At 48.4% G+C, this 20,488-nt stretch overlaps 1 pseudogene; it reads right to left on the reverse strand.

Annotated features, from left to right (window-relative positions):
* Positions 1-20,046, reverse strand: part of LOC119341767 — an 86,590-nt pseudogene extending 66,544 nt beyond the window's left edge.
* Positions 20,047-20,488: the final 442 nt, after the last annotated feature.

The following is a 20,488-nucleotide window of genomic DNA, read 5'->3' on the forward strand; positions in this document are numbered from 1 at the left end:
AGGGGGCCGTCACCCTCTATATGAGACCTAGAGGGGGGCGGCGGCCAAGGGGAGGGGGCTTGCCCCCCAAGCAAGGGGGGCACCCCCTCTAGGGTCCCCCCCAACCCTAGGCGCATGGGCCCAAGGGGGGGATGCGCACAACCCTCCAGGGGTTGGTTCCCTGCTCACTACGGCCCATGAGGCCCTCCGAGAGAGGTGGCCTCTCCCGATGGACCCCTGGAACCCCTCCGGTATGATACCGATATGCCCCCAAACTTTTTCGGTGACCGTATGACAACTTCCCATATATAAATCTTCACCTCCAGACCATTCCGGAACTCCTCGTGACGTCCGGGATCTCATCCGGGACTCCTAACAACATTCAATAATCACTCACAAGTCTTCCTAATAACCCTAGCATCACCGAACCTTAAGTGTGTAGACCCTACGGGTTCGGGAATCATGCAGACATGACCGAGACAGCTCTCCGGCCAATAACCAACAACAGGATCTGGATACTCATGTTGGCTCCCACGTGTTCCACGATGATCTCATCGGATGAACCACGATGTCAAGGATTCAAGCACTCCTGTATACAATTCCCTTTGTCAATCGGTACGTTACTTGCCCGAGACTCGATCGTCGGTATCCCAATACCTCATTCAATCTCGTTACCGGCAAGCCACTTTACTCGTACCGTAATGCATGATCCCGTGACCAAACACTTGGTCACATTGAGCTCATTATGATGATGCATTACCGAGTGGGCCCAGAGATACCTCTCCGTCGTACGGAGTGACAAATCCCAGTCTCGATCCGTGTCAACCCAACGGACACTTTCGGAGATACCTGTAGTATACCTTTATAGCCACCCAGTTACGTTGTGACGTTTGGTACACCCAAAGCACTCCTACGGTATCCAGGAGTTACACGATCTCATGGTCTACGGAAATGATACTTGACATTAGAAAAGCTCTAGCAAACGAACTACACGATCTTGTGCTATGCTTAGGATTGGGTCTTGTCCATCACATCATTCTCCCAATGATGTGATCCCGTTATCAAAGACATCCAATGTCCATGGTCAGGAAACCGTAACCATCCATTGATCAACGAGCTAGTCAACTAGAGGCTCACTAGGGACATGTTGTGGTCTATGTATTCACACATGCATTACGATTTCCGAATAACACAATTATAGCATGAATGATAGACAATTATCATGAACAAGGAAATATAATAATAACCATTTTATTATTGCCTCTAGGGCATATTTCCAATAGCCTCACACCGCAGCCGAACTAGTGAACCCTCGTACTCCTCTCTGCACGGGCTTCCACTGCTGCGTCTTCCCCGGCTCCGCGTCATCCCCTTCCTAGGCCTCGCCATCGTCCACCGCCGTGGTGCTCTCGGCGCGGTCTGGTCAACATGGTCAAGGAACGACTTCCATCAGACGTGGACTGTATGTGGAGAGGCTGACAGCTGGGTCCACGGCCGCAGCAAGGAAGTGCCTCCTTATTACGCGGAAAATAGTGATTCCTCCACCTGACAGCTGGGACCCATCGGACGGGCCACTGTATTTCACAGAAAAAACGTTTCCCCCTGACAGCTGGGACCCACCAGCTTCATCTTCGCACGCAAGGAAGTGCGTCCGGCAAAAAAAAGATTCACCCCCTGACTGCTGGGACCCACCAGCTACACCTTCGCACGCAAGGAAGTGCGTCCGGGCAAAACAAAATGATTCGCCCCCCTCACTGCTGGGACCGTCCGGCTACATCTTCGCACGCAAGGAAGTGCGTCCGGGCAAAAAAAACGATTGGCCTCCTGACTGCTGGGACCCACCAGCTACATCTTCACACACAAGGAAGTGCCCGACAGTCGGGACCCACCTGGTCGAAGCATACGTAGCGTTGTCATTCTGGTCGCAAACGTGTACGTACATTTATACTGGTCGATGTAGAGGCGCGCACGTAGCATGTACACGTACGTACAACGGCCAGGGTGCAAGAAAGAAAATACGGCCACGTACGTACATACGGGAAGGGTCTCGAACGCCTACTCGCACATACGTACATGGCTAGGTCGGAACAGAGAAACATCGTCGTCGTCATGTTCATGGGGAGCCAACCGGCTGGGTCGGAACGGAATGCGTGGTCGTGTTCATCGGGAAGGCTTGGATGGAACAGGCGATGGAAACGAGGCCTGGCATACTGTAGAACAGAGGAAATGGACCTCCTACGTTCGGAACGGGATCCTGTTGATCGGGAGGGGTGTGGCGTACCGCAAAACGGAGGAAACGGACCTCCTACGGTCAAAACGGGGGTCCTGTTGATCGGGAGGGGTGTGGCATACTGCAAAACGGACGAAACGGACCTCCTACTGTCGAAACGGGGGTCTTGTTGATTGGGAGGGGTGTGGCGTACCGCAAAATGGACGAAGCAGACCTCCTACCGTTGAAACGGGGGTCCTGTTGATCGGGAGGGGTGTGGCATACCGCAAAATGGACGAAACGGACTTGTGTTGGAGCGCTACGGTCGAAACGGGGGTCCTGTTCATCGGGAGAGGTGTGGCGTACCGCAAAACGGGACTCCATGGGATACTGTTCATCTCCACCGTCGACTTCCTCCAGCCTCCACGGGCTACCGTCGACCTCCTCCAGCCTCCACGGGCTCCTGTTCATCCAGCCTCCACCACGCGCTACTCCACCGGCTACTGTTCAACCACCCCTCCATGGGCACCCCTCCACCATCTACTGTTCATCCAGCCCTCCACCACACCACGGGGTCATGTTCAACCACCCCTCCACGGGCACCCCTCCACCGTCTACTGTTCATCCAGCCCTCCACACGACGGGGTCATGTTCATCCAGAGGCAACACCACCGCTCACTGTTCATCCAACCCCCCCTGCAATGCTCACTGTTCATCCAATTAATCGGCTTCAGTTAGCAGTAGTAGCGAAGGAATCGCTCGACCGGGTTTAGTTAACAGCCATCGATCGATCGCTCAGGTTCAGTAACGCATAGCCTGCAATGCAATCGCTCGGGTTCAGTTAGAGCCCAACGCCTTGCTCGGGTTCAGTTAGAGCCAACGCCTCGCACACACACGCGTACGTGTACGAGAGAAATGCACATCGCTCGGCCCCTGACCTCTCACCGTAACCGGGAACTCCCTGAAATTTTCCTCGCCCTCTCTTGTACCACGGTATTTTCCGTCATGGACGGCCCAAAGAATGTCATGCAGCTGCGTCTCTGGCCCGCCCAGGACGAAAAGCCCATTTTCTGTCATGATTTTTTGTCATAGAAGTAGGAGCCCACCACATCTATGATGATACCGGGTTTTGTCACAGTTATCGTCATAGAAGTGTCATATGTATGACAGAAAAAAAATTCGTTCGGCCCAAAATGTCACGGATGTGTCTTTTTTTTGTAGTGTACAAAACTCTATGCTTTGAGGCCCAACACAAGTCTACAAGAATAAAGTCGCATAGTAGACATCATAGGCACAACCCGGTTAAATACCCCTTAATTTACGGAAGTGCATCAATCAGTTTGCTTTTCACGTGACTATGTGGTTTAGGTCAGTTTACTTACGATTCATCTTGACATTACACAGATACCTGATTGAATTCTTTTGGTCGGCTTTTCATTTGTGCTATACTGCTATACATTAGTACACATCTTAGTAATGTTAATTTGGTTGTTCTTAAGACTTTTGCAGGTCAACGATTGTCAGCTTTGCTACATTGGTCAATTTTAAATTCAGTTTTAAGAAGGTGACCTTTCTCTACAAGTTTTTATCTACATGGCAATATTATTTGTCTCCTATTGTAATTTTGTTCTAGAAGACAGTTAACAAATTACTTGCATTTTGACGATATACCAAAAATAAGAATAGTTGTTCAGCTCAGAGAGGAAGATAACCACAAAACATGGATCCAACATCCAAATTTATTCCTTTTACATTCAGCTAAAGCTATGCCGATTCTGATGCACTCTTTTCATGTGTATAACATGCAAGTGTTATCATTGAAAGGCTTCTTTGTTTCAAATCTTTGTATTAACACTACTGTTTCCAATCTATGCAAGTAATGCATGATTGCTTTTGTATGCACAAACACTTCGAGGCAAGTGGAATTCCTGCCACTTCTAAAATTCTTATAAACCTTTAAGTCGTTATCTACACGTCCATCTTACTATTATCATCTTAAAAGCTCTTTTTTGTTCAATTGTGTTTCCAATATTGCAGATAGTATGTATTTCATAGACGTGTGCTTGAATGGGTTTGTTACTTCCCTTTATACCTGATTGCACAGGAAAAAAAGATCAGAGTATAATTCTACTTGGCATTGGTGCCTGGGGTCAACATGTTCAGTGATTGTTTCTTATACTTTCGGTATGGTCCATTCAGTCCTCATTGCATGAATTTGTATACACAAGGATGTACGATGCAAGATGACTAAGAAAAGAAAATTGCATTTTGTTTAGAACTTCAGGCTGCAGTCCATGTTTCCATATAGCTCTTTTCTAGTACTATTGACTAAATGGTACTTTTTCCTAGAAATTTTTAAGGCTTTTGTAGCTGCAGAGAAACTGTTAATTGGAGAAGATATGGACATTTAAAACATTGGAGTATCACATATCAGCCACATCAGGTGACCTTTAGAAGTTCATAGAATACTTACTTCTAGGGAGATCCTACTTTAGTAACTTTTTCGGCTCTTCCAAATTGTTAGACAAAGATTTGTGGAACAATAATACAATGACATTAGTGAAGCAATAGTGCAATACTACCATTTTTCTCATTGACAGTTACACTATTTGGATGGTTAATCCTTTTACATCAATACAACTTTTAACATTCCTTCCCCAACCTTCTCGAGTCAACATCTTTTTCTGAAAAAGAAGCCCTTTTGTGCATAGTGTCTCTTTATTGACTCTAAATTCCAATGTATATTTTTCTTGAGATAAGTGTAATAATACTCAAAACAATTAATTTTAGCATGAATTCCCGCGGCAACGTGCGGGGCATCATCTAGTTAACTTAATGCCCAATGCCAGTGATGTCCACTACACAACTTATTCTTGTAGACTCGTGTTGGGCCTCCAAGCGCAGAGTTTTGTAGGACAGTAGCAATTTCCCCTCAAGTGGATGACCTAAGGTTTATCAATCCGTTGGAGGCATAGGATGAAGATGGTCTCTCTCAAACAACCCTGCAACCAAATACAAGAAATCTCTTGTGTCCCCAACACACCCAATACAATGGCAACTTGTATAGGTGCACTAATTTGACGATGGGATGGTGATACAAGTGTAGTATGGATAGTAGATATAGATTTTTGTAATTTGAGAATTTAAAAACAGCAAGGTAGCAAGTGATAAAACGGCGCACAAACGGTATTGCAATGCTTAGAAATAAGGCCTACGGTTCATACTTTCACTAGTGCAATCTCTCAACAGTGCTAACATAATTGAATCAAATAACAATCCCTCGACATGCGATAAAGAGTCACTCAAAAATTCTTATCTAGCGGATAACATAAGATGAAATTGTTGTAGGGTATAAAACCACCTCAAAGTTATCTTTTCTGATCAATCTATTGAGCCATCCCTATAAGTGTCACAAACAACCCTAGAGTTCGTACTAAAATAACACCATATGATATGCATCAACCAACCCTAATGTCACCTAGATACTCCAATGTCACCACAAGTATCTGTGAGTTGATTATTCAATATGCATGAAACAACTTCAGATTCATAATATTCAATCCAGCACAAAGAACTTCCAAGAGTGCCCTAAGATTTCTACCGGAGAAAGAAGGAAGAAAACGTGCATCGACCCCTATGCATAGATTACCCTAATGTCAGCTCAGGAATCTGTGAGTTGAGTGCCAAAACATACATCAACTGAACCAATAGAACATCCCATTGTCGCACGGGGTATCCATATGCAAGACATACATCAAGTGTTCTCAAATCCATAAAAGTATTCAATTCGATAATAGTGAAACCTCAAAGGTAAAGACTCAGTTCATCACAACAAGACAGAGAGGGGGGAAACACCATATGATCCAACTATATTAACAAAGCTCGCGGTACATCAAGATCATGCCAAATCAAGAACACGAGAGAGAGCGAGAGAGAGAGAGAGAGAGAGAGAGAGAGAGATCAAACACATAGCTACTAGTACATGCCCTCAATCTCGAGGGTGAACTACTCTCTCTCCTCGTCATGGTGACTGCCGGGATGATCAAGATGGCCTCTGGTGATGATGTCCCCCTCCGGCAGGGTGCCCGAACATGGCTCCAGATGGTATTTTGAAGGTACAGAGGCTTGCGACGGTGGAACTTCTCATCTAGGTTAACTTTCGGGGGTTTCTGAATATATAGGAATGTTTGGCGTCGGTCTCACACAAAGAGGTGCCACAGGGGGCCCACAAGGCACCAGGGCGCGGCCACCCCTAGGCACGCCTAGGTGGCTTGTGGGTCCCTCGTGGCTCTTATGGCTCTCCCATGAAGCTTCTAGTGTCTCTTTCCTTCCAGAAAAAATCGTCAAAAAGTTTCGTTGAATTTGGAGAACTTTCATTTCCGCACACAAAAACAACACCACGGTGTTTTGCTGAAAACAACGTCAGTCTGGGTTAGTTCCATTCAAATCATACTAAAACCATATAAATTATAGATACATTGGAGACATATCAGCCAATTGCTGTTTTTGCATGTTTTGGGTTTTTTAGAATATCAATACCAAACGAAGTCCAAAGCCACGAGACTTTTTGGAGTTTTTTTTTCTGGACATAAGAGACCCTGGAAGCTTCGGGGGGGATGAGAAGATGGAGCAGTGGTCCACAAGGCACGAGGGCGCGTGTAGGATCAAAAGTAGGTCTAGACGGGGGGTGATTAGACTACTTGACCAAATAAAAATCTAGCCTTTTCCCAATTTTAAGTCTTGGCCAATTTTAGCATGTATCACAAGTCAAGCAATCAACCTACACATGCAATTCTAAGAGTGTAGTAGCGGAAAATAAAACATTGCATATGAAGGTAAAGGGAAGGGTTTGGAAAGGAAAACACAATGTAGACACATATATTTTTGGCATGGTTCCGATAGGTGGTGCTATCGTACATCCACGTTTATGGGGACTTCAACCCACGAAGGTAACGGTTGCGTGAGTCCACGAAGGGCTCCACCCACGAAGGGTCCATGAAGAAGCAACCTTGTCTATCCCACCATGGCCATCGCCCATGAAGGACTTGCCTCACTTGGGTAGATCTTCACGAAGTAGGCGATCTCCTTGCCCTTACAAACTCCTTGGTTCAACTCCACAATATTGTGGGAGGCTCCCAAGTGACACCTAACCAATCTAGGAGACACCACTCTCCAAAAGGTAATAGATGGTGTGTTGATGATAAACTCCTTGCTCTTGTGCTTCAAATGATAGTCTCCCCAACACTCAACTCTCTCTTTCATAGATTTGGCTATGGTGGAAAAATGATTTGAGTGGAAAGAAACTTGGGGAAGGCTAGAGATCAAGATTCTTGTGGTTGGAGTGGAATGTCTTGGTCTCAACACATGAGTAGGTGGTTCTCTCTCAGAAAATGAGTAGTGGAAGAGTAGGCACGTTCTAATGTCTCTCTCTTGAATAGAGAAGGGGGTGGAGTGGTATATATAGCCTCCACACAAAATCCAACCGTTACACACATTTGACCCAACTCGGTTAGACCGAATAGATGAACTCGGTGAGACCGATTTAGTTCAAAATGTGAACATTAGGAATCTCGGTGGGACCGATGTGCTAGGGCTAGGGTAAAACCTCATGTCGGTGAGACCAATTGCATGAACTCGGTGAGACCGATTTCTGCAATGAGCAAACGAAGAGCTGGTCAGGCAAACTCGGTGGGACCGATTGCTCATTTCGGTGAGATCAAAATGTTACGAAGGGAAACAAAGTGTTTGCAATGCGAACTCGATGGGACCGACCGCTCATTTCAGTGAGACGGAAACGTTACGAAGGGAAACAGAGAGTTTGCAATGCGGATTCGGTGGGACCGATTACTCATTTCGGTGAGACCGAAACGTTGCGAAGGGAAGTAGAGAGTTTGCAATGCCATCTCGGTGAGACCGAGATCCGTATCGGTGAGACCGAATTGTCTAGGGTCAGTGGGGTCGAGTTTGACTTTGGGTTTTGGACATATGTGGAATTGAGAAAGTGGTTGAGGGTTTTTGAGCAATATCACTAAGCACTTTGAGCAAGTAGACCATTAAGCAACACCTCATCCCCTTTTAATAGTATTGGCTTTCCAATGGACTCAATGTGATCTTGGATCACTAAAATGGAAATGAAGAGTCTTGAGCTTTTACCAATCTTTGTCCTTAGAATTTTGAGGGGTCCACATCTCTAGTCCATGCCATGCCAATCATTGTCTGAAATATTTAACTTGAATGGATATTAGGTAAATGAGCTATATGTTGTTATGAATTACCAAAACCACCAAGGGATTAGTTGCACTTTGAATCGCCCCCTTTTTGGTATTGATGACAACATATAGATCAAATCTTCGACAAATGATAATATGAATGAAATATATCGTTGCTTTGAGAAGTATGTGGTAAGAAGAGCTCCCCCTAAATTTGAGAATTATTTAAAATTTGCATTTGAATGAAAATGCACAATCAATTAGGATCATGGGCTACTCTTTCATGTCACATACATCTTGGTGGAGCGCTCAAAATGATAGAATTTAAACAACATGCACTCATCACCAAGGATAAACATAATTGATCATGCACAAATATCATAGATAGCATCAAGCAAGCACACATTAATGCATAGTATGATCAAACACATGATTGTCGGTGTCAAAATCGGCGGATCTCGGGTAGGGGGTCCCGATCTGTGCGTCTTAGGAAGCGAGGGACACAATGTTTACCCAGGTTCGGGCCCTCCCGATGGAGGTAAAACCCTACTTCCTGCTTGATTGATATTGATGATATGAGTAGTACAAGAGTAGATCTACCACGAGATCGTAGAGGCTAAACCCTAGAAGCTAGCCTATGATGGTTATGATTGTGATCGTGATGGGCCTTCTAAGGACCAACCTCTCCGGTTCATATAGACACCGGAGAGGGCTAGGGTTTACACGGAGTCAGTTACAAGGAAGGAAATATAATATCCGGATCACCAAGCTTGTCTTCCACGCAAAGGAGAGTCCCATCCGGACACGGGATGGAGTCTTGAGTCTTGTATCTTCACGCTCCAATAGTCCGGACGAAGTATAGAGTCCGACTGTCCGGATACCCCCTAATCCAGGATTCCCTCAGTAGCCCCTGAACCAGGCTTCAATGACGATGGGTCCGGCGCGCAGTTTTGTCTTCGGCATTGCAAGGCGGGTTCCTTCTCAAAATGCTCCAAAGTAATTTATCGAACACTTAGATCATGTCCGGATCTACAAAATGATCTTCACATACCACCGTAGAGAGAATGATATTTCACAAATGTAATCTGCTGACAACTTTTTGGACAACATGACATGTCATTACGGTCGGGTCATTATTCAAACCGTTTTCCCACAACCAACCATAGCGCATATTACGAGGTGGTTTCCTTGACACATCTTGTCAAAGCAGAGATTGTGTCCCCTTATCACGGGATTCTCATCAATACGGGTATGGGTTATCCCGCCGTGCCATCAATCGTGGCGCTTGGGAAGTAAGTGGTTCTCAACGGGCAAGTGGGAGGCGCACCGCTTTCGTCGTCTTTATAAAGGGATAAGGGCTCCCCATTTTCACCCACGCCTTCCTCCTCCTTTGTTCATCCTTGCCTCCTCGGGCTCCAGCGCCCTAGTCCAAGTCTTCCCCGCACAGCGAAACATGTCCGGAGCAGGAGGAAAGTAGGTGGCTTCCACCGTGAAGGATAAGCATATCACGAATCTTCGGGCGGCCGCATACTTGGCCGCAGACATAGCGCACCCGCTACCGGATGACGGGCAGGTCATTCCAACCTCGGGACCCCACGAGAGGGTCGTGTTTCTCGCCCACTTCATCCGTGGACTAGGGTTTCCACTTCATCCCTTCGTCTGCGGGCTCATGTTCTACTACGGGCTAGATTTCCATGATCTAGCCCCAAACTTCGTCCTCAACATTTTGGCATTTATCGTCATATGCGAGGCCTTCCTCTGCATCAAGCCTCACTTCGGCTTGTGGCTAAAAATCTTCTGCGTGAAGCCGAAGATCGTAAGCGGCCAGCAAGCGGAGTGCAGAGGGGCCATGGTGGGCAAGATGCCTAACGTCACCTGGCTTCACGGCTCCTTTGCGGAGACCGTTAAAGGGTGGCAATCGAGGTGGTTCTACATCACCGAGCCGCGCGGCGCCAACTGGGCGACGGCCCCCGAATTCCGATCCGGAACCCCCATCCGGCTCACCTCCTGGGAAAGGAAGGGCCTGGCCTAGGGCGAACCTGCAGAGCTGACCGGACTCCAAAACTGCATTAAGAATATGAAGAACAAGAACATCAAGCTTGTCAACGTGATCCAGGTCATGCTCGTTCGTCGGATTCTTCCGTCCCAAAGGCGGGTACTTAATCTGTGGGAGTTCGTCCCGGCCGAACACCAGACGCTTCGAAAGTTCTATGGCATGACGCACAAAGATGCATGGAAGGTACTGTTCAAGGCCTCTGAAGTACCTCCGCCCACATCCGAGGACCGTGGACTTCATGCCGCGCGGACTCCTCGTCCGCTGAGTTTTCTGACTACCACCGGATTTAGTTCTTCCCAATATATTCATGAGGGAGTCTTAAGTAATTGTGTATATTTGATCAGGATTATGTGGAGACAGCGGAGCAGATTGACTTTCCGGCTCCGCTGCCAGAAGGTCCAGCCGATGCTCTCCTGACGGAGATGCTAGTTCCGGCGCCCTACAAGGCACCGGAGAAAAGGCCGAAAAGAAGGGTCTTCGGCGTAAGGTCGTACCGAATGCCTCGTCGGAGGACGAAGAGGCACACTCCTCCCCCGAAGGGGAGGAAGAAGAGGAATGGGCCGCCCCATCCAGAGAGGATGGGGGTCCTGAGAAGGCGGACCAGGGGGCCAGGAAAGGCCTCCGGCGTAAGGCCGTCATACCCTCGTCGTCCGACAATAATGAGGCAGATTCCTCCCGCGGAGGCGGGGGGAAACTAGAGGAAACTCTGCCTCCCTGCGCTGGGGGGGAGAAAAAGAGGAAAACTGCCCCGGAAGGGGAGGCTGGGACGTCCAAGAAGGGAAAGGCGTCCCTTCCGGACTACTCCACCACAGCCGCCGATAGCAAGGAGGGGTGGTTGTCCAGGGGGAAGCCCCTAGCATGATCGTAAGTATCCGCACTCTATTGTGATTTTGCTTCATAGTCTTGTTATAACACCAAACATGTATAAAGTCCGGCCAGGGTCCATCCCGAAGTATCGTCTTCGTATGGGTCCTTGAGTGATTCAGCGATGAACTCGCTCCCGATGACCACTACTCCTCAACCCGCGGATGGCATGGAGGTGTTGTCCCAAAGGCTCCTAGAGCGGGGGGAGGTGACTCTGGAGGCGCCCCAAGGCAGAATTCCAGATGTCGGACACGCGGGGTTCAAGATCCCCGCGGATCGTGTTGATGAGAGCCACAGTAAGCCGGGCTCTCAGCCGAATACTGTTCCGGAACCTCCAATGGTTCCAGACTCAGGCGGGCAGCCCCTCGTTAGGGAGGGCGAGCCGTCTGTGCCGAGGACTTCCGTTACGCCCGAGGCATCGGATTGTCTGTTGGAAGCGCTTCACGGCGCTTCAATGGATGAAGAGCACCGTACTCTTATGAGTGCGGTGATTCAGAAGGTTTTGTCAGCCAAGAGCGGACTAACCGAAGCTTGCACCAGCCTCCTAACAGGCTTTGAGGTAAGTAATAAAAATGTGTGAAATTACCACCCGATAGGTAGTAGCCCCTGATACTCTATTTGGTGTTCAAAAAGAAAAGCCAAACAGAGGGTCAATTATAATCTGCAGGAGTCTAATAATAAGTGTGCATGTGAATAAGCAGGCTGTGCTGCTTGCCGCTGCTGTCCGCACAGCCGAGGTCGTCGGACTAAAATGGGACCTGGAGCAGGCGCAGGGAGAGCTCGACCTCACGAAGAGGCAGCTCGAAGAGAACAAAGGTGAGTAATTCCCTGCTCTCATATAATGAAGAATAGGCAAAATGGGTTATCCTAACGCCAAAGCATCATGGCTTTGTAACAGGGGCCACCACTGAACTAGCGTCGCTGAAGAAAGCACTGTCCGAGGCCGAGGACAAGGCGGCTCTGGAGCGCAAAGAGCGCGAGAAGCAAGATGCTAGAGTGGGAGAGGTACAGCAAGAGCTCCAGGAGCTCGGCAAAAAGTTCGAGTCCTTGGAGCATGATCTTAAGATGAAAGAGGCCGAGCTTACGAAGGCCCTTGTAAGTGTGAAAGACGCCAAGGCCGAAGCCGATAAGGCACAGTGGGAAATCCAGGCAGCCACGAAGATAACGGCGGGTAAGACATTCTTTATGCAAAGCAAACATGTGGAGGAGGTGTTTCTTTTACTTACCCGAATTCAGAGCTCTCCAAGGGCATTCGCAGATCTGCCACGCAGCGTATCAGATGCCGCGGAGTTCTACCGTGCCAAGGAGGGGAGCTCAATGGAGAAGCTGCTCTGGTCCCAGTATGCTGGGGCCGAACACCCAATGCCTCTGAGTGACCAACTGAAGCAGTTGGTTGAACTCCACAGGGCGGCCGAAGTGGCTATGAAAGATTTCATAGTTCGGATGTGCCCTGGTTAGCCCTTGCCCACTAGCTACTTCGGCCTGATCAAGCGGATGGTGAATGCCTGCCGTGGCTTGAAGTTATCAAGCGATCTATTTGCATTGAGGGTGCCCGCCGGGCCTTTGCCCGCGCGAAGGTGCATTGGGGCAAGCTGGATGCGGAGAAGCTGGTGAGGGACGGGCCGCCGGAGAGCAAGGCGCATCGCTATCCCGAGAAATATTACGATGGTGTTATGAAGGGCGCTCGTCTCGTGGCCGATGAATGTACCAACGACACAATCCTTGAGTAAATGTACCTCTGTCGTTGTTGTAATATAAAGACGAAGTTACTTGCGCTATGTAGCACTGTTTGATTTAAAATATTACCTTCTGTGAGGTTGTTTATAAAATTCTGAAAGTAGGCCAGTCGTCGGCTTCCGCCCCCATGTAACTAGTACCGGGGTGTTCCTGGAAAAACCCGGATACTCTTTATCCAAATTTTTGGTCCCTTAAGGAGGTATCCGGCGCAGTGAACAAGGCAATCGAACTATACGGCTTTATAACTTTCACTTAGCCATAGAAGTCTACAATTTTAAATTTCGGCGAAGCCCCTAGAATTCGGAGGGCCGAATTGGGGCGCTATATACGCCTAAATCGGATGAGGCCGATTCATTGCCTAAAGCGGAAAAAATATTTAAGGATTTTAAGACCTCTCGAACAGTGACCAGCTCTCGCCGCATCATGCCAGTCAGTTTTTGGCTTTCTCTAGTGAGGTGCTCGTCCGGAAGAATCGGGACACAATCGCAGTAGTTCTCCCTGCGCTACCTTAGCCGATATAATGGAACGTAATGTACCAAAACAAGGGAGCCGGGCAAACCCAACTATTGACCCAAGACGTGATTCGGAGCTGATGCATATAGTGATATAAGTTCGGGATGCCGCACTGTTGAAAGTGTTCGGACTTGTTTTGCCGTATTATGAGGCGCCATATGCAGCCCCTGGCAAACTAATCGTACCAAGGTGTATGGATGCAATATTAAATAAACATTTGCAAGAAAAATGCGCAAATAGGAATAATAAGTTGACGCTATATATTATCTCCCATTGATGAATACTACGTTTAAGCGTATGTTTACAATGGTTGCGTTTAAGTAGAAGGAAATAGGACTATTTAACATGTCCTATCCAAGGGCAGGCTTCATGTAGGTATGTAAAACAGGTATAATGATCGTGAACAGATTCCACCTGGGTAGTTCCTTTTGTGCGCAAAGCCTATTGCCTCCTTGGTTTTCTCTCCTATGTAAGTCCGACAATCCGACTCTTCTGAAGAGGCTGCCCTAAAGCAATGTCCTGAACGATAAAAAGGGAGGGTTATGAAGGTATGTTGCGGTGATACCGCACTGTTGACTGAGTCGCTGCTGCGCCTCCGCCTATGCCCATGGTATTTCGAGTGCGTAATTGTGTACGCGTGGCACGAATGCTGCTTTGATGGGGCTTGAGTGGAGGTAGGACTGCTAGTCGCGCTCTTGGCGTGCCTGGTGATCCTGTTGCAAGGTGCTCCGGACTCGTTTGACGGTGTTCGAGGTTGTCGTCGCTGGATTGGTGGTTTGTCGGAGGAGGCTGCATTGTACTTCCGCCGTGAGGGCTGCAGTATGCTCTTCTGTATGGAGAGAGCGGTCCATGTTTCTGTTTACTATTATGACCCCGCGCGGTCCTGGCATCTTGAGCTTGAGGTATGCATAATGTGGTACTGCATTGAATCTAGCGAATGCAGTTCGTCCAAGCAGTGCGTGGTAACCACTACGGAAAGGGACGATATCGAAGATTAAATCTTTGCTTCAGAAGTTATCCGGAGATCCGAAGACCACTTCCAATGTTATAGAGCCTGTGCAATGGGCCTCTACTCCATGAATTACACCCTTAAAGGTGGTTTTGGTGGGCTTGATCCTTGAAGGGTCGATGCCCATTTTTCGCACTATGTACTGATAAAGCAGGTTCAGGCTGCTACCGCCGTCCATAAGGACTCGCGTGAGGTGGAATCCGTTGATGATTGGGTCTAAGACCAATGCGGCTGAGCCGCCATGACGGATGCTGGTAGGGTGATCCCTACGATTAAAGGTGATCGGACAAGCTGACCATGGGTTAAATTTGGGGGCGACTGGCTCCATCGCATAGACGTCCCATAGTGCTCGCTTCCGTTCCCGCTTGGGAATTTGGGTGGCGTAGATCATGTTGACCATTTTCACCTGGGGAGGAAATTTCTTCTGTCCCCCTGTGTTCGGACCCCGGGGCTCATCGTCATCATCGTTGTGCAGCCCCTTCTCCTTGTTTTCGGCGTTTATTTTACCAGCCTGTTTGAACACCCGACAGTCTCTATTGGTGTGGTTGGCTGGCTTGTTCGGGGTGCCGTGAATTTGGCACGAGCGTTCAAGTATGCGGTCCAGACTGGACAGTTCCTGATTGTTTCTTTTGAACAGCTTCTTCCACTGAGCGGATTTAGATCCGCTGAATCCGGCGTTGACTGTCGTGTATTTAGTGTTGTCGCCGTTGTTCCTTCGCTTATGTTTGTTGCACCATGGCTTGCCGTTGTTGTCACGGACATCCAAAGTGCCAAAATGTGGCGTAGTGCTGCTGCGAGCCAACCAGCTATCCTCGCCCGCGCAAAAGCGGGTCATTAGTGTCGTGAGAGCTGCCATGGACTTGGGTTTTTCCTGGCCGAGGTGTCGGGCAAGCCACTCGTCATGGATATTATGCTTAAAAGCCGCCAGGGCTTCGGCGTCCGGACAGTCGACTATTTGGTTCTTTTTAGTTAGGAAACGAGTCCGGAATTTCCTGGCTGACTCTCCAGACTGTTGAGTTATGTGTCTCAAGTCATCGGTGTCCGGTGGTCGCATATATGTGCCCTGGAAGTTGTCGAGGAATGCGTCTTCCAGGTTTTCCCAACTGCCAATGGAATTTGCGGGCAGGCTGTTTAGCCAGTGCCGGGCGGGTCCTTTGAGCTTATGGGGAAGATACTTGATGGCGTGTAGATCGTCTCCGCGGGCCATGTGAATATGGAGAGTGAAATCTTCGAACCATACTACGGGGTCTGTTGTGCCATCGTATGATTCGATGTTTACGGGTTTGAACCCTTCTGGGAATTCATGATCCATCACTTCATCGGTGAAGCAGAGGGGGTGTGCAGCGCCTCTGTGCTGGGCTATGTGGCTACGCAGTTCGAATTGGTCTGTGTGGCTATGTTTGGCCCGGCCGGACTTGTTGATAGTGTATCCGGCGTGACGGTCATCGTCGCGTGCTGGGGCGCGCCCCCGCGATCCGTAGATCGATCTTGGTTATCCTGCTTTGTTTTCCAGTATATCTTGCAGGTCTTGCTTATTGCCCCGGGCCATAGTGTATTGGCATGGGGGTGTAGGCTGGTATTCGGGCTGATATGCCGTTTTATCCTGGCCGCGGGGTGGCCGGTCAGCCGTGTGGCGCTCGAGTCCGTATTCCTCAGCTGCCAGGACTTCAGTCCATCTATCTGTGAGCAGGTCTTGATCAGCTTGGAGTTGTTGCTGCTTCTTTTTCAGGCTCCTCGCAGTGGCCATAAGCCGGCGCTTGAAGCACTCCTGCTCCACAGGATCCTCAGGCATGCCGAACTCGTCGTCGCCAAGGCTAATCTCGTCTTCGGAGGGGGGCATGTAGTAGTCCTCCTCCGGATATCCGTCCGTCGCCTGTTCGTCTGGGCTGACCTGCTCGTCTTCCTGCTCGGCCTGCTCGAAGGCAGGCTGATCAGGGTTGTATTCCTCTTCGGCACCATCCGGATTGTTTTCATCTCCTAGGCTGGTATTGTTGTGGCAGGGCTTGGAGCGGCGTCGACGACGCCCATGCTTTGCTTTTCTCCCCGAGAGGTTATCCTCTGTTGCCTCGTCGCCATTGTTTTCCTTCGGAGTGTCCACCATATATATATATCATACGAGGAGGTGGCTGTCCACCGCCCAGTGAGCGGTGGTTGCTATTCTTCTCCTGCATCGTCATCTATATTGTCGATGTCTTCGGAGTCGAAGTCAAGTACGTCGGTTAGATCATCAACCATGGCAATGAAGTGGGTGGTGGGTGGGCAACGAATTCCTTCGTCGCCTGCTTCCCACTCGAGTCAGACATAGTTCGGCCAAGAGCCTCCTGACAAAGAGAGAGACTTTAACGAGTTTAGCATGTCGCTAAAGGGCGAGTGCTGGAAGATATCCGCAGCGGTAAACTCCATTACTAGAGCCCGACCAGACTCGGCGGGCTCGGGAGCGCGTGGACTGTAACCTACAACCGGATACGAGTCCGTGGGTCCAGAGTCACAGGCTTCCTTAGGGGTGAGGCCTGTGTTCGGCTCTACCGCCAATGAGTGTGCGGCCGGCGGGGCGGGGTCCATCCACCCGTCCTTGGGCCATGCAGTCTGCTCAGGATTTAGGTTCGGGGCTACTGCAGGGGTGATATCCTGAGCATTGTCCGATAGCAGGTCTAAGCCGTGCTCGTCGTGACTGTCGGGCGCTCCTGGCACAGGCCCGATTCCGTCGAAGATCAAGTCTCCACGGATATCGGCCGTGTAGTTCAAGTTTCTGAACCTGACCTGGTGGCCAGGGGCATAGCTGTCGATCTGCTCCAGCTGGCCAAGAAAATTGGCCCGCAGCGCGAAGCCGCCGAACACGAAGATCTGTCCGGGGAGAAAAGTCTCACCCTGGACTGTGTTGTTGACGATTGAAGGAACCATCAAGCCTTGCAGCGACAACACAGAGGAACTCTCAATGAAAGCACCAATGTCGGTGTCAAAACCGGCGGATCTCGGGTTGGGGGTACCGATATGTGCGTCTTAGGCTGATGGTAACAGGAAGCGAGGGACACAATGTTTACCCAGGTCCGGGCCCTCTCGATGGAGGTAAAAACCTACTTCCTGCTTGATTGATATTGATGATATGAGTACTATAAGAGTAGATCTACCACGAGATCATAGAGGCTAAACCCTGGAAGCTAGCCTATGATGGTTATGACTGTGATCGTGATCGGCCTTCTAAGGACCAACCTCTCCGGTTTATATAGACACTGGAGAGGGCTAGGGTTTACATGGAGTCGGTTACAAGGAAGGAAATATAATATCCGGATCACCAAGCTTGTCTTCCACGCAAAGGAGAGTCCCATTTAGACACGGGACGGAGTCTTGAGTCTTGTATCTTCACGCTCCAATAGTCCAGACGAAGTATAGAGTCCGGCTGTCCGGATACCCCCTAATCCAGGACTCCCTCAATGATCACAAGAGTATCTCACACACATACCACAAAATAATGTAGTATGCAACAAATCAGCAAATGAACAAAGCAAATGACCAAAGTAGAAAGAGAGGCAACAAAAAGCAAAGCACACTCTCTCTCAAAGCCTAACGATCTATACACTTTCTCCCCCTTTGGCAACAAGTTACCAAAAAGCTTGAAAATGCATAGTGCTATGCGGCACTCTAGGCATGATCTCCGGGAGCTCCTGAAGTGGTCTTCTGGCTGGTTGCTCTGGTGTGCGTAGATGGCATGGAGAGGAGTCCTTCAACAAAAGCATCTGTAGAAGACAATGGAGCTGGATGTGTTGACACTGGAGGTACAACCATGGCAGTTGCTCCAAGTGCTGAAAATGTAGTCTTGGTATCACTGACAACTAGCAATACTAAAGACCTTTGTGCCATTGGCACTCTCTAAAATATATCTATGGTATGTCTCTCCTCCCTTTCCTCAGCTTCTTCTTGTAGCTTCTCAATAGTGGTCTGAATCTAGGTGACCTTCACATCTAGATCATGAAGTTTAGTCTCAGTGATCCTCTCAAGACTCTCTTGATTTGGAGTCAGGGTGGCCAAGCCCTTCTCAATCCTCACAGTAGCCCCAAGCAGATAACTGAGTTGATCTTCCTTGGTCTTGAGAATCATAGTTGAAGCATCTGGTGTATTGGATGCCTTTCCTGCTTTTGCAGCCTTTGCTCTCTCTCTCTCTCTCTCTCTCTCTCTCTCTATCTCTCTCTCTTCTCCTGAGCTTCTACACAAGTTGGATGAGATGCATCCATGACAACCTCATTGTCCTCAAATTCTGGCCTCAGGGGAAGGTGCTCTTTGTCTAGAAGATATGTCCCTGTTCGCATCTTGGAGTTGATCAACATCTGTATATGACGGGCATATCCACATGATCTCTTCTGATCATCTGCAGTTCTCTTCACTGTCTCAACAATCAAAGTCATCACTTTAATTTCGGTGGCACATCAAACATGTGGAGCAAGTTAATTGAGTGACCATGGATCATCATGTGATCTCCTGACTTGGGCAACAGAGTGTGCCTCAAGATGTTGTTGATTGTGGTCAGAGCTAACAGCAGATAGTATATTGACCCAAGCTTGTGAGTCTCCAAGGCATCATCAGGAATAGTCTTGTACATATTTGCCATGGAGTTGTGATCCTTCCTTGGCTTGGCATATACATCAATGTCATTCTCATCCTCCTCAGGGGCATTGATCAACTTGGCCCACTCAGAGAATGTTGATTGATACCTTGTACCTTCAGTCATCCAGACATTCTTTCCATCTGGGTAGAAATGAGCAGTGGAGTAGAATTGCATTATCATTTCATCATTCCACTTGGTCAACTTCTGACCAACAAACTTGTCAACTTCATTCATTCTAAAGCTCTCATGCACTCCTGGAAAGTAGTCCTCATTATCATCAATGTATGTGCAGTCAACCCATCTCATGTCACACACTATGGGCTTCTTGTCCAATAAGACTGTCTCATAGAAGTCCTGATGTTCCTTAGTGTGGAAATGATAGTCTACAACAGTTCTCCTTCTGATAGCATAGGGATCAGTCTGTCTCCATAATCTCAGACCTGCATCCTTTCTCAACTTCATATTTTCAGCAACAGGATGATTGTCATCATGATCTGGAATCTTGGGCTTCAACTTTCTAAGCACCTGTGACTCTTCATCTTCTTGAACTTCAGGCACTGGGGCCTTGTTCTTCTCAGTAGCAGGGATGTTTCTAGTAGATCTCTTGGGTGTAGAAGGTTTTGGAGCTTGAGCAGATGGCTTGGGGGCTATCTTGGGCTTAGATGGAGCAACCTCAGACCTTATAGCATCACCCATGAGCTTTTCGGTCTTTGGAGGAGGTGCAACAGCCTCTTCCTCCTCCTCTTCTTCCTCATCAGAGTCTCTCATCATAGATGATTTACCAATGACTCTAGCAATAGTCTTCCTCACTCTCTCCTTCTTCTTTCCTCTAGCAGCCTCTTCTTCTCTTGATTCAAGAGTGAACTCCATGGTTTCCTGAGTGGAGTCTCTGGCCTTTGACATAGGGACTCTTTTAGCAGGAGCCTTCTTCTTCATACCAGGCTTTGTGGTGGCAGCAGCAGCATACTCCTTCTTCAACAATTCCTTCTTGGAGGTCACCTCCTCCTCAACAACAAAATCCTCATCCTATGAATCTGAGTTTCTCTTCTTCCTTTGGCTAGTAGCAGGCTTAGGCAAATTGCTTGGAGTGCTTCTGCTACCTTCATCATAACTACTGTTGGAGGGACTAGTGCCCTCACTGAGATTCACTTGCTCTTCAGATATGTTTTGTCTGTCACTGCCCTCTGACATCTCTGAATCTGGCCCTGTGAATAGATGGATGTAGATGGAGTGGATGAGCATCACAAAGCACAACTATTTTGCAAAAATATTGAGACAGAAACTTAACTTTAGTTTTCTGTAGAAAGCATTT

Source organism: Triticum dicoccoides, chromosome 7B, assembly GCF_002162155.2.
Source record: "Triticum dicoccoides isolate Atlit2015 ecotype Zavitan chromosome 7B, WEW_v2.0, whole genome shotgun sequence".
NCBI lineage: Eukaryota > Viridiplantae > Streptophyta > Magnoliopsida > Poales > Poaceae > Triticum > Triticum dicoccoides.